The sequence below is a fragment of the Ascaphus truei genome, chromosome 19 (genome assembly GCF_040206685.1).
Source record: "Ascaphus truei isolate aAscTru1 chromosome 19, aAscTru1.hap1, whole genome shotgun sequence".
In the NCBI taxonomy this organism is placed as follows: Eukaryota; Metazoa; Chordata; class Amphibia; order Anura; family Ascaphidae; genus Ascaphus; species Ascaphus truei.
This window is the reverse complement of record NC_134501.1, coordinates 11,402,607-11,414,963: the sequence shown is the minus strand read 5'-3', so window position 1 is coordinate 11,414,963 and position 12,357 is coordinate 11,402,607.

Genomic DNA, 12,357 nt, shown 5'->3' with positions numbered 1-12,357 from the left:
GAGCAAAACTTAACCCCGGGATAGAGGCACCAGACACAACAAAGCAGTTCAATAAAGAGTATTTATTCCAGCTGGAGCCAGCAAACACTGCACAAAAACAAATGTAGCCCCCTGTGTGTCTGCTATCAGCACAGGGCAGGGCCCCTTTAAGAATTACATTCCACTGGACCATGTGACTGTGCTTAGCCAGTGGTATGACAGTTGGTGACAGTTGGAAAGGGAGCTGAGGGAGCGAGGGTGTGCAGGCCCATCCTGCACAGAGAGTCCATGCAGGATCCCTAAGAGAGAGGGAACTGCACAGAGAGAGAGATAGAGTTGCCCCACTGGACCAGTACATGCTGCAGGGCCCAGCAGAGACCAGTACCTGACAATGCAGAGGGAAGCAGGCAGATGGAGGCTACTACAGGGAGAGATTAGGGAGCCCAGCTGTGCAGGAATTACCAGGTTAGAGTGGGTGAGCTAACCCACAAAGGATATAAACTGCAGTTATATTGCCATCACAGTTTGATCTTTGTGAAGCACCAGGCCTGCAACACACACCCAGTTTATGAGCTGCAACAATTGTGCTAGCACACCAGGATCTACAGGCCAGTACCCCATGATTGGGAGGCCGGACAGAGATAAAAGTTATTATTTGTTTGCGCAGCGTTCGCACCGTTGGTATAGTTTGTTTAAGTATATATGTGTGTAGAGTGATTCTGAGATTAAGAGTCACCGTACTGATTTATATGAGATATGTAACGTAACAAATTATAGCTACGAGTACATAAAGCTTGTTATAATTCATTACCACTGTGTTGTGTCTTGTCACTACAGTCTCACACAACATGTACCACACACTATAAGAATTAAACAGTAACCCATAGGACTCAGACTCCCACCTCAGTGGTAGGCCATATAATCTGAGGTTAAATAAAGAGGGTTACACACAGATCAGAGCTATACTCACTAAAATAGGGGCATACGGGGGGAACCCTAGCTGGCTAGGTGCTGAGCACCACATTGAAGGTTTACGAAGGGTTTGCTTTCACACTCCTGTGGGGGTAGGGACTATCCTGACCTCTCTGCTGCTCTTCTCAGCGGAGCACTTCCAAATCTCCAACTTAAAAGTCCTGCTCTCCACTTCTCTGGCAACACACAGTCCGTAACGCAACAGCACTTTCACATTTCCTGCGTGGTTAGGCTCACAGCCTCGTTGTCTCCGACACAGCCTGGGAGCGCACCGCTTAACTCACCTCCACGTCGGGATCAGAACGAGCTCCGGAACGCTATTCGGGTTCTCCTTAAATAGATTCCCCGCTACCATAGGAATCATGGTAGAAGGGCCAGCGACCAATCGCAGTGCAGATGCTGCTCAGGAACCAATCAGGACACGGGGGCTCACCTCCATTGGCTAATCAGGGCTGGGGGCGGGGCTGAGAGAGTTAAAGGGCTTTGGAGGGAAATAGAAACGGACCAATGGGAGCAGCGCCCACCAGCAGGAGCTCGGCAACGGCTTCCCCGGCTGGCAGGATATCCCCCTGCTAGGCTGGCGCCGCTCTGGCTGGGGAAGCAACCAAATGTGCTGCTTTTCGGGCAGATGGTCCTCTGGCCCTATCTTCGCCCCCCCCCCCTCCCGCCCATTCTCTCCTTCGTCCCTTCACCTGCCCTCCCCCACCAGCCCCAGCCATTTTCTCTGGACATGCGGGCGGCACAAAGGGTTTCTCAGCCCCGCGTGCCCAGAGACCTCGGCTCTGCTTTAAATCGTGCCGTTTTACACTCAGTACAGTTTATATACCTCAGGAATAAAGAATACAGTTTACATGGGATATGGAAAATAGCTGAAGCGCTCAAATGCAGGTATATCTCAAAATGATAATAAGCCAAACCACTGTACCAGGCTACTAACAATTGATATAGTACCTATTGTGTCATATAATGGGTACTATCCTCCTGAAGACAGGTGGTGTGTGGTGCAACCCACTCACCATCAGTCTCATTGGCAGGTTCCCCTGAAAAATATACAAGTACTCACATCCTGGTAGGGCAGGCAGGCAGGCTGTGCAGCTACTCAATGCAATACAGGGAAAAGGGAGACCAAAAAGCGCACCAGCACAAACGGAGCAGGAAGAACCCAGGACAAAAAAATGATTAAAAGGGCACTTTAATGTGGCAAAAGACCCATCCAATGCATTTCGAACATCGCAGCGTTCTTTTTCAAGGGATTTACATGGGATGCAAGGGGCTACCGGGGCCCCTAAAAACAAGGTCGCTCCGGGATCTGGTGGCCAGACGTGCCTCCGGGGGCTTATCCTTTATTATACCGATCCCTGGGCCCCTTTCTGTCCCATACACAATGCAAAACTGTCATCAAAAATACATATATGTATATTTTATTTCTTGATACATTTGTGCTGCCCCTATTTTAGCAGCCGGGAAATGGTTAGAAATGTCCCCCATGGATATGGCACGTGTGTGCATTTAAACCTGGCCGTCCATAAACTAATTACACATGTTTTAACTGCAGCAAGATGCTCCGTGGCAGCCCCGTGGAAAGAGACCACGGCTCCTTCAATATAATCGAGGAGGTGATGCGGGTGGAAAGAATAACATCGTTCTTAAGGAACACTGGGCAGAAATGTTACAAATCCATGGGTAACCCATAGGTGATGGGAACGTATGAACGACCTTAAAGCCACGGAGGTCCCAAAAGAATCCAAAGCGGAGGAAGGTTCCACTATATCCCCATTGGAGGGACCCAACCCAGGGGGCTCAGCTCCAGTCCTCAAGCTGCCTCAACAGGTCAAGGTTTTCAGGATATCCCTGCTTCAGGACAGGGGGCTCCATCAGTCGTGCTGCAGCACAGGTGGCTCAATCAGAGGCTCAGTCAAAGACTGAGCCTCTGATTGAGCCACCTGTGCTGAAGCACGACTGATTGAGCCACCTGCGCTGAAGCAGGGATATCCTGAAAACCTAACCTGTTGGGCGGGGGCTTGAGGACTGGAGCTGAGCCCCCCTGGCCTGAAAGACAAGAAGAGATGAACCTGGATAAGTAAATGAGAACATAATGCTGTGATTAGTTTTAAGGTAATTGCTCAATTTTGGTCAATTTCCCCCTCCCCGGCTTCGCCTTTATCTCCCCGTAATATTTTTACATTAATGTTGTTCCTTTGCTTTTCTGTTTCTTTACAAAACGTAATAAACAATTTGAAGGGTAAAAAATAAATAAATATGTCCCCCATACAGACCCTTGTTTATAGATATACACGTACACAATATATACAGATACATCCAGACGCATTTATACTCAGGGTTCCCAGTATTGAACCGGACTGTCCTGTATTTGGACACTGTCCAGTAAAACGTTAGAGGTAATACTGGACATGTATGTGTATACCGGTATTACCTCTCTGGGCGTGTATGTGTATACCGGTATTACCTCTCTGGGCGTGTATGTGTATACCGGTATTACCTCTCTGGGCGTGTAAGTGTATACCGGTATTACCTCTCTGGGCGTGTATGTGTATACCGGTATTACCTTTCTGGGTGTGTATGTGTATACCGGTATTACCTCTCTGGACATGTATATGTATACCGGTGTTACCTCTCTGGACATGTATGTGTATACCGGTATTACCTCTCTGGACATGTATGTGTATACCGGTATTACCTCTCTGGACCTGTATGTGTATACCGGTATTACCTCTCTGGGCGTGTATGTGTATACCGGTATTACCTCTCTGGGCGTGTCTGTGTATACCGGTATTACCTCTCTGGGCGTGTATGTGTATACCGGTATTACCTCTCTGGACCTGTATGTGTATACCGGTATTACCTCTCTGGGCGTGTATGTGTATACCGGTATTACCTCTGGACATGTATGTGTATACCGGTATTACCTCTGGACATGTATGTGTATACCGGTATTACCTCTCTGGGCGTGTATGTGTATACCGGTATTACCTCTCTGGGCGTGTATGTGTATACCGGTATTACCTCTCTGGGCGTGTATGTGTATACCGGTATTACCTCTCTGGGCGTGTATGTGTATACCGGTATTACCTCTCTGGGTGTGTATGTGTATACCGGTATTACCTCTCTGGGCGTGTATGTGTATACCGGTATTACCTCTCTGGGCGTGTATGTGTATACCGGTGTTACCTCTCTGGACATGTATGTGTATACCGGTGTTACCTCTCTGGACATGTATGTGTATACCGGTATCACCTCTCTGGACATAGTGACCTGACCGGCTTGGGAGGCCGCGGGATTTCCCCGAGCAGGGAGAGAGCAGCGCTGTTGCTAGTGGTCTGGGCAGCTTCCTCCATCCTGATTGACTGCATAACCCAGCATCAGCCAATCAGGAGGAAGTTTTAGGAGCCTGGGGGTGGAGCCAGGGAGAGGAGGAAACAGCATGGAGCAGAGAGAGGTGAGAGGGCTGTGTGTGTCTCAAGCGTGTCGCACCTTTCACCATTGTGTCCAGTATTTTTGGAGATGCGTTCCCCCGGATCCCCCAATTCATGGGCGGCCCGAGAGAGCGGGGGGCCCGGCCGGCGACTCCCTCATCCGGCTGCCGGTCTGGCAGGAAGCAGAGGCCCCAACAGTGCTGTCTCCCCCCCTCTGCCGGTCTACCTGGTTGGCGGCGTCGGGAGCCGCCCTCTTCATCACCCCACCCCACCCCACCCCAAGGTAACATTCTGAGAGGGTGGGTGGAATGATTGTGATGGGGGGGAGGGGGGATTGAATAAGTGTGAGAGGGGATTGCGTGTGAGGAGGGGAGAGACAGAGGGAGGGCATTGAGTGAGAGAGAGGGGGTGTAAGAGGGAGGGTGGAGAGGTGGGGGAGTGAGAGAGGGGGAGAAATGTGAGGAGTGAAATAGAGAGGGGTGAGGAAAGAGTGAGTAGGTGTGTGACGGGGGAGAGGGGGTGGGGGAGGTGTAAGAGAAAGAGAGGGGGGCTCCGGTAGAATCTAGATTTATTTAGCATTTTGTATTTGGGGGGCCCTGCCTCTATACACGCCATTATAGATATAAAGGAAAATAAACATATGCTATTTTACCGGGTGATATCAATAAGTAGTTAGAAGATAAACGCCTGAATTTGGTTAAAGGGATTAACTCGATTCCGTGCATATTTTAGCCAATCCTCCCTCTTAAATAATTATTCTGCTGTAAATAACTAATGTAATACTCAATAATTTGCATATGATTAAAATGCAATATTACCGGGCACAATTCTGCCTGCAGACGCAGACAGCGGACTCTTCCCGCTCCCTCTCTCACCCTCTCTCCCCCCTCTCTCCCCCTCTGTCTCTCTCTCTCCCCCTTCCCTATCTCTCCCTCTCTCACCCTCCCTCCCTCTCTCACCCTCCCTCTCTCTCTCTGTCTCTCTCTCTGTCTCTCTCTCTCTCTGTGTGTCTCTCACCCTCCCTCTCTCACCCTCCCTCCCTCTCTCTCTCTGTCTCTCTCTCTCCCTCTCTGTCTCTCTCTCTCCCCCCCCCCCCCTCTCTCTCTCTCTCTCTCTCTCTCTCGTCTCCCTCTCTCTCTCAGACACAGAGTGAGCATTATTTCCCCACACAAAACAGATGCTAAAAATCTTTTCTTCCCTGCAGGCAGAGGGGGAATCTTATCAAAGGGTCCCACAGACCCCGTTATACCCCTGAATGAGCCTCTGTCTACAAGCTGGCACCAAGCCTTTTAAAGAGACAACGCTAAGTTTCGCAGCAACAGATCGAGACCAGCGGGCGCACTTGTGTGCCAAGGGGGGGCGGCGGAGAAAAGAATGGGGGGGGTTACATCATCTCTGGAGGAGAAGGGGTTAACCGATGCAAGTCCGCGGGCTCTCTCTTAACGCGGGAAAGGGTTAAAAACAGACGCGCTCGGCAAATGTATGATGCTGAGCGATAACACGGCTAATAATAACATGTAGGTCCCTCCAGCAGGGAAAGGGTTAAATGTCGCCTCTGCTGGTCTCTGAAGCAGGGGACGGTGGATTAGCAATGCTCTAAAAATGGCGGGATCAAGTAGCGGTCAGGAGCAGAGATCTACCCAGGCGTGTTGGGGTTAAGCGTGGTCGGCGTAACGGTGAGGGGGTTTAAGCAACGCTCTGCAGAATCCCCACCCGCGGGTCATTGCGACACTAGAAGGATTAAAGCATATTCTGCAGCCTTTTATAGCCCTGCAGGTCTGAAGTGACGCTCTGCGGGTCTGCGGCTGACAAGGGGTTAAGCGATGCTCTGCGCTGCAGATTCGCGGTTATGCTGCGGCTCTCTTCCCAGGGCCGGGCTGGGGCTGGGTTTCTTGCAGCTGTTGCACTCATCACTTTTCACTCCTCTGCTGACAGCAGCTGTGGGCAAGAAGGGACACACACACACACACACACACACACACACACACACACACACACACACACACACACACACACACACACACACACACACACACACACACACACACACACACACACACACACACACACACACACACACACACACACACACACACACACAATACAGCCCTGCCGCTGCACCCCGTTATTCCTATATTAACCTCCTTATACAGCCCTGCCACTGCACCCCAATACTGCCCAGCAGCCCGTTATTCCTATACTAACCTCCTTATACAGCCCGGCCGCTGCACCCCAATACTGCCCAGCACCCCGTTATTCCTATACTAACCTCCTTATACAGCCCTGCCGCTGCACCCCAATACTGCCCAGCACCCCGTTAATCCTATACTAACCTCCTTATACAGCCCTGCCGCTGCACCCCAATACTGCTCAGCACCCTGTTATTCCCATACTAACCTCCCTATACAGCCATGCTGCTGCACCCCAATACTGCTCAGCACCCCATTATTCCTATACTAACCTCCTTATACAGCCCTGCCGCTGCACCCCAATACTGCCCAGCACCCCGTTATTCCCATACTAACCTCCTTACACAGCCCGTCCGCTGCACCCCAATACTGCTCAGCACCCCGTTATTCCCATACTAACCTCCTTATACAGCCCTGCCGCTGCACCCCGATACTGCTCAGCACCCCGTTATTCCTATACTAACCTCCTTATACAGCCCTGCCGCTGCACCCCGATACTGCTCAGCACCCCGTTATTCCTATACTAACCTCCTTATACAGCCCTGCCGCTGCACCCCGATACTGCCCAGCACCCCGTTATTCCTATACTAACCTCCTTATACAGCCCTGCCGCTGCACCCCGATACTGCCCAGCACCCCGTTATTCCTATACTAACCTCCTTATACAGCCCTGCCGCTGCACCCCGATACTGCCCAGCACCCCGTTATTCCTATACTAACCTCCTTACACAGCCCTGCCGCTGCACCCCAATACTGCTCAGCACCCCGTTATTCCTATACTAACCTCCTTACACAGCCATGCAGCTGCACCCCAATACTGCTCAGCACCCTGTTATTCCCATACTAACCTCCCTATACAGCCATGCCGCTGCACCCCAATACTGCTCAGCACCCTGTTATTCCCATACTAACCTCCCTATACAGCCATGCCGCTGCACCCCAATACTGCTCAGCACCCCGTTATTCCTATACTAACCTCCTTATACAGCCCTGCCGCTGCACCCCAATACTGCTCAGCACCCCGTTATTCCTATACTAACCTCCTTACACAGCCCGGCCGCTGCACCCCAATACTGCTCAGCACCCCGTTATTCCTATTCTAACCTCCTTACACAGCCCGGCCGCTGCACCCCAATACTGCTCAGCACCCGGTTATTCCTACACTAACCTCCTTATACAGCCCTGCCGCTGCTCCCCAATACTGCTCAGCACCCTGTTATTCCCATACTAACCTCCCTATACAGCCATGCCGCTGCACCCCAATACTGCTCAGCACCCCGTTATTCCTATACTAACCTCCTTATACAGCCCTGCCGCTGCACCCCTATACTGCCCAGCACCCCGTTATTCCTATACTAACCTCCTTATACAGCCCTGCCGCTGCACCCCGATACTGCCCAGCACCCTGTTATTCCTATACTAACCTCCTTATACAGCCCTGCCGCTGCTCCCCGATACTGCTCAGCACCCCGTTATTCCTATACTAACCTCCTTATACAGCCCTGCCGCTGCACCCCAATACAGCTCAGCACCGTTATTCCTATACTAACCTCCTTATACAGCCCTGCCGCTGCACCCCAATACTGCTCAGCACCCCATTATTCCTATACTAACCTCCTTATACAGCCCTGCCGCTGCACCCCAATACTGTCCAGCACCCCGTTATTTCTATACTAACCTCCTTACACAGTCCTGCCTCTGCACCCCAATACTGCTCAGCAAAAAAACGTTGTCGCGTGATCGCGCGCTCTGTGGCCTGCCTCCTAGAGGCACGGCCTTTGGTTTGCGCTAAGTATGGCCGCAGCCTAAGGTTGATCCTAAAACAATGTGTTGGAACTCAGTTCCTATACAAAAATAGCCATGCCCCACTGCTGTCTTAGTACTGGCTGACACTATGCACGTTCACAATGACACGCATAAAGCACGTGGCACACACTTCTTACACACCAGCTCCACCTGCTGTAGAATTTCCTATTGACATGATTTCATATTTACTTATTTGCTGCACGGTGAAGGTTTTTTGCCACATCTTTTTTTTTTTTTACTTGCCATAAATGACTTTGTGTCCGGTTGGAGCCATTAGCAGCTTCGCATTGGGCAGCCAGTAACCCTCCCCACACAACGATGAGACCCAAAACAGCTGTTGCTTCTCGGACGTTTGGCCAAGATCAAGTGCAGCACCTGCCCTGTGAAGGGCGGGTTTCACAGGATGCACTTGATCCGCTGACCTGGCTGAGAATGCGGATACAAGACAGGCCCGGCATTTTACTCTAGCACACCAGCTCTCGGCACCCTGGGGGTCCCACGGGGCTGCACCTTCGGGTTGGGATGTTAGTCTCCATCACTAGAGCACTCGGCACCTGCACGGAATATTTTTGCAGGCGGTTAGGTTTCCCCGCACTGGCACCTCTCTGGCTGGGAGGTAGCGGGATATTTTGGTACTTACTCATGCACATTTTTAGAGCACTTCTACAGTGCATCATACGGCACACTGAAGCACTCACACCATGGATTTGTTTGTTTGGCAGTAGGATTGTCCCCCCACCTTTCTGCAGAGAAAGACTATGTGGCAGGTCTGTGGTCGCCCCTCCCTCTCACGAGAGAAATTACCACGTTTGGTTTAGTAAGCACGCGGGCTGAACCCCACCAGGACTTAGGCCCTTCTGGCCAAGGAGGGAACAGGAAGAGGACATCTGAATCTTCGGAGGCAGACGTCACCGGTAACGTCAGGAACCATCATGGCTTTCTGGCCGAAGAGACAAAGATAAAGGACTGGTCTGCGGAAAAGGGCTGTCACAAGTGGCGTGCAGCTGGTACCACATAATGGACCCGAGCATGGTTTAATAAAGTGGGACACCTCACTGCCCGGGTTTTTAGAAAAACTAACAACTTAGCTGGCTGCGAATAGGTTTACTGGCTCTGTACTCTGAATAAGTAGTGAGGCACAGTGCTCAGTTGCATGTCATTACCCAGAATCCCTGGCTGCAGTAAAGCATTGTATTCTAATAGATAATGGTAATGGTAATAATCAGGTTGGTTGACCTGTCTGAGATGTGAATGTGGTATTTTTACGTGCCAATTCTGAACAACGCATGCGTACTAACGGGTTATGCCGTAACCACTAGCAAAAAGGTTTATCACGTTTGCAAAACGCAGTTCAAAGCAATCTAATAATATTCTATGCTATGTTTTTGCACTAGACACACCGCCCATATTTTTCAAAGTAAGATTATATGCAGTTTTTCGGGGCAGTCTCCCTGTGCCGTCTGTTATTTACCTGTTGCACTTATCCGTTATTTGTAAAGTATTGCCCATGTATTGTACATTTTGCTACGTACATGGTTGGCACTATTTAAATAAAACTATACATACATACGCTCTTTGGGAAACCAATTATCTCCCCCCCCCCCTTATTTTACCATGTATGTTTGGTGCATTTACCCTGTATTGTATAATAAGTCTGCGGGTTCTGTCTGTTCTGTAAAGCGCAGGAGCCAGTGTTGAAATACTGGTTAATCTCAACAGCCATGCATGTTCCAGTACAGCTGGACACAAGTGTGTGCTCTTTTGCTTGACATTACCCAGAATCCTTGTCTGCTTTTTAACCACTGTCAGACGTGACCATAAATGGTGCCGTTTAGGGGGCTTGTGGTACATGTGCAGATACACGCTTGGGTTTTATTTTGAAAGGGGAAGTCGCTCTTAGGATACAAGTTAAAGGATTGTGACATGTTTAATAGGCTAAAACAGCTATTCTCCCCCCGCCCCCCAACCCTATTTGGGTTAAATTCAAAGTTAACGACATGCTCCCAGATTTATTTTTTTGTGTGTGTTAAAAATCATGATTTTCATAATCTCTAGCTTCTGCGATGAGCACGATAACCTTTACTTCGATGGGCTCCATTTTAACCTCTCGGGCACTTTATATACTCAACCGCTTATATCTCCCAAAAAGGTCCATTAAAATGTAAAATATAAACAAAAGAAGCTTTGGAAACGGCAAAAAGATCTTTTGAAATAATAAAAAGTCAATTTAAAACATTTTTCCCATCAGCACAGACCGCTGTTTTAAATAAAACAGGTTGGCACATATTGGAACGTAGAAGTATTTTTAAATGTTAAACTTTTGATATTTTCAAGGCCTTGGAAGGCAGTAACAATTTCTAACGTCTTCTGGTGATAAGGAGGTCCGCCCTCAACACCACAAGTAAATGGCTCTTTTTTTCTTTACTTTGTCTGCAACAGTAATTATGATGCCATCATTGGTCAAACAGAAGTAGCCATTATGCTCATATGCCGTGTTCCTGGCCAAAGGCAAAACATTTATTTTCACAAAATACAAATAAGACGGTTACTTTAAAGGGGGATTTCTGTGGAATCCAATACCACCGCTATGCAGAAAATGTATATATTGCTGACTGCTATGTGGGACTGCCTTCTAAACCATCATAAATGGGTGCCCTGAACCAACCCAGACACGCACATCTATCTAGGCACACAGCACACAAATCTATACCTAATATACGAACACCAGCTAAGGGTGGGCACTTTCAGTGGTTTTATTTCTAAAAATGTTTTGGTTTTACAACATTTTCACGTTTTGCCCAAACGATTTTATTTATTTTTTAGAGGTTTTTTTTAATGGTGGGCAAGAAAGAAACAGTTGCAGTTTTGTTTGTTTTTATTTAAAGATCTTCTACCAGTCTAAAATTAAAAATAGAGGATGAGCCTTTGGGGGGGGGGGGGGGGGGAGGTTGTGCTCTCCATTTTCGCTGGAATTGGAAGGTGTATTCCATTAACCAATTCTCAACCTGCTAGACCCGGAATTCAAATCAAAGGTCGTTAATTGCGAAGTGCGGGTATCGAACCTGCAAACTTGCCCATCCTTCGTACAAATACACACAGGCAACCATACACACACCAGCGCATATATACACAGACGTATGTATACGCACATAAGAAGGTGCGGAGACCGGGGTGCTGAGCAGAGGTATTTATAGATGGGATTCCGTGTGTGGGGGGATGGGGGGCCTACAGCCGAGGGGGCAGTCTGCAACTAACACCTTGTACAGGCGGGTCCTTCATTGCCCCCACGTGCTGCGAATCCAGGGGAGTTGGAGGGGAGGGCCCCCTACCCACCTGAGATCTGGCAAAAATAAACCCACCCACAATAGCTGCTACAACTGAGGTGCAACCACAAGGGGAAGATATTAGGGGGGGATATTCCCATTTCTTTACAGACACTAGGGAGGCCATGTAAAGTCTTCAGCACCAGAGAGGCTGGCGACACATTGCTTTGCCGAGTGATGCATTGCAGGCCCCTCTAAAGCTGAAGGGGTAAAGGTTAGAAAACCAAGGCCCCTCTTTTTTTTTTTTCACACCTCAGGGGAGCGCTGCTTGCCCAGCTGTGCTGGAACGACCTGCAATATTCTGGTTTGCAAGACTCCCCAGCATTTACTGGGTTTAAGATGAGCAGGTCTCTACAGCAAAATATCTCCCCAATTTACAGAGACAGAGGGGCCATTGACAGCAAAAGGGACACCAGATTGTACAGTTAAAGCAGCACGGAGACCGCAGTGCATATGAATTCTAGATTTGCAGTAGAAAGCTGCTTAGCACTAGCACAGCACACTTAATGACCCCATTGGCTCGCTCAAGATAAAAAACAAAACATTTTAACATTAACTTGCTTCCCCCCCCCCCAAGAATTCTATGACATGGCTGCAGCCCTGGACTACGAAGCCCAGAATGCATTGCACAGGCGGCGGATCCCAACCTGCACC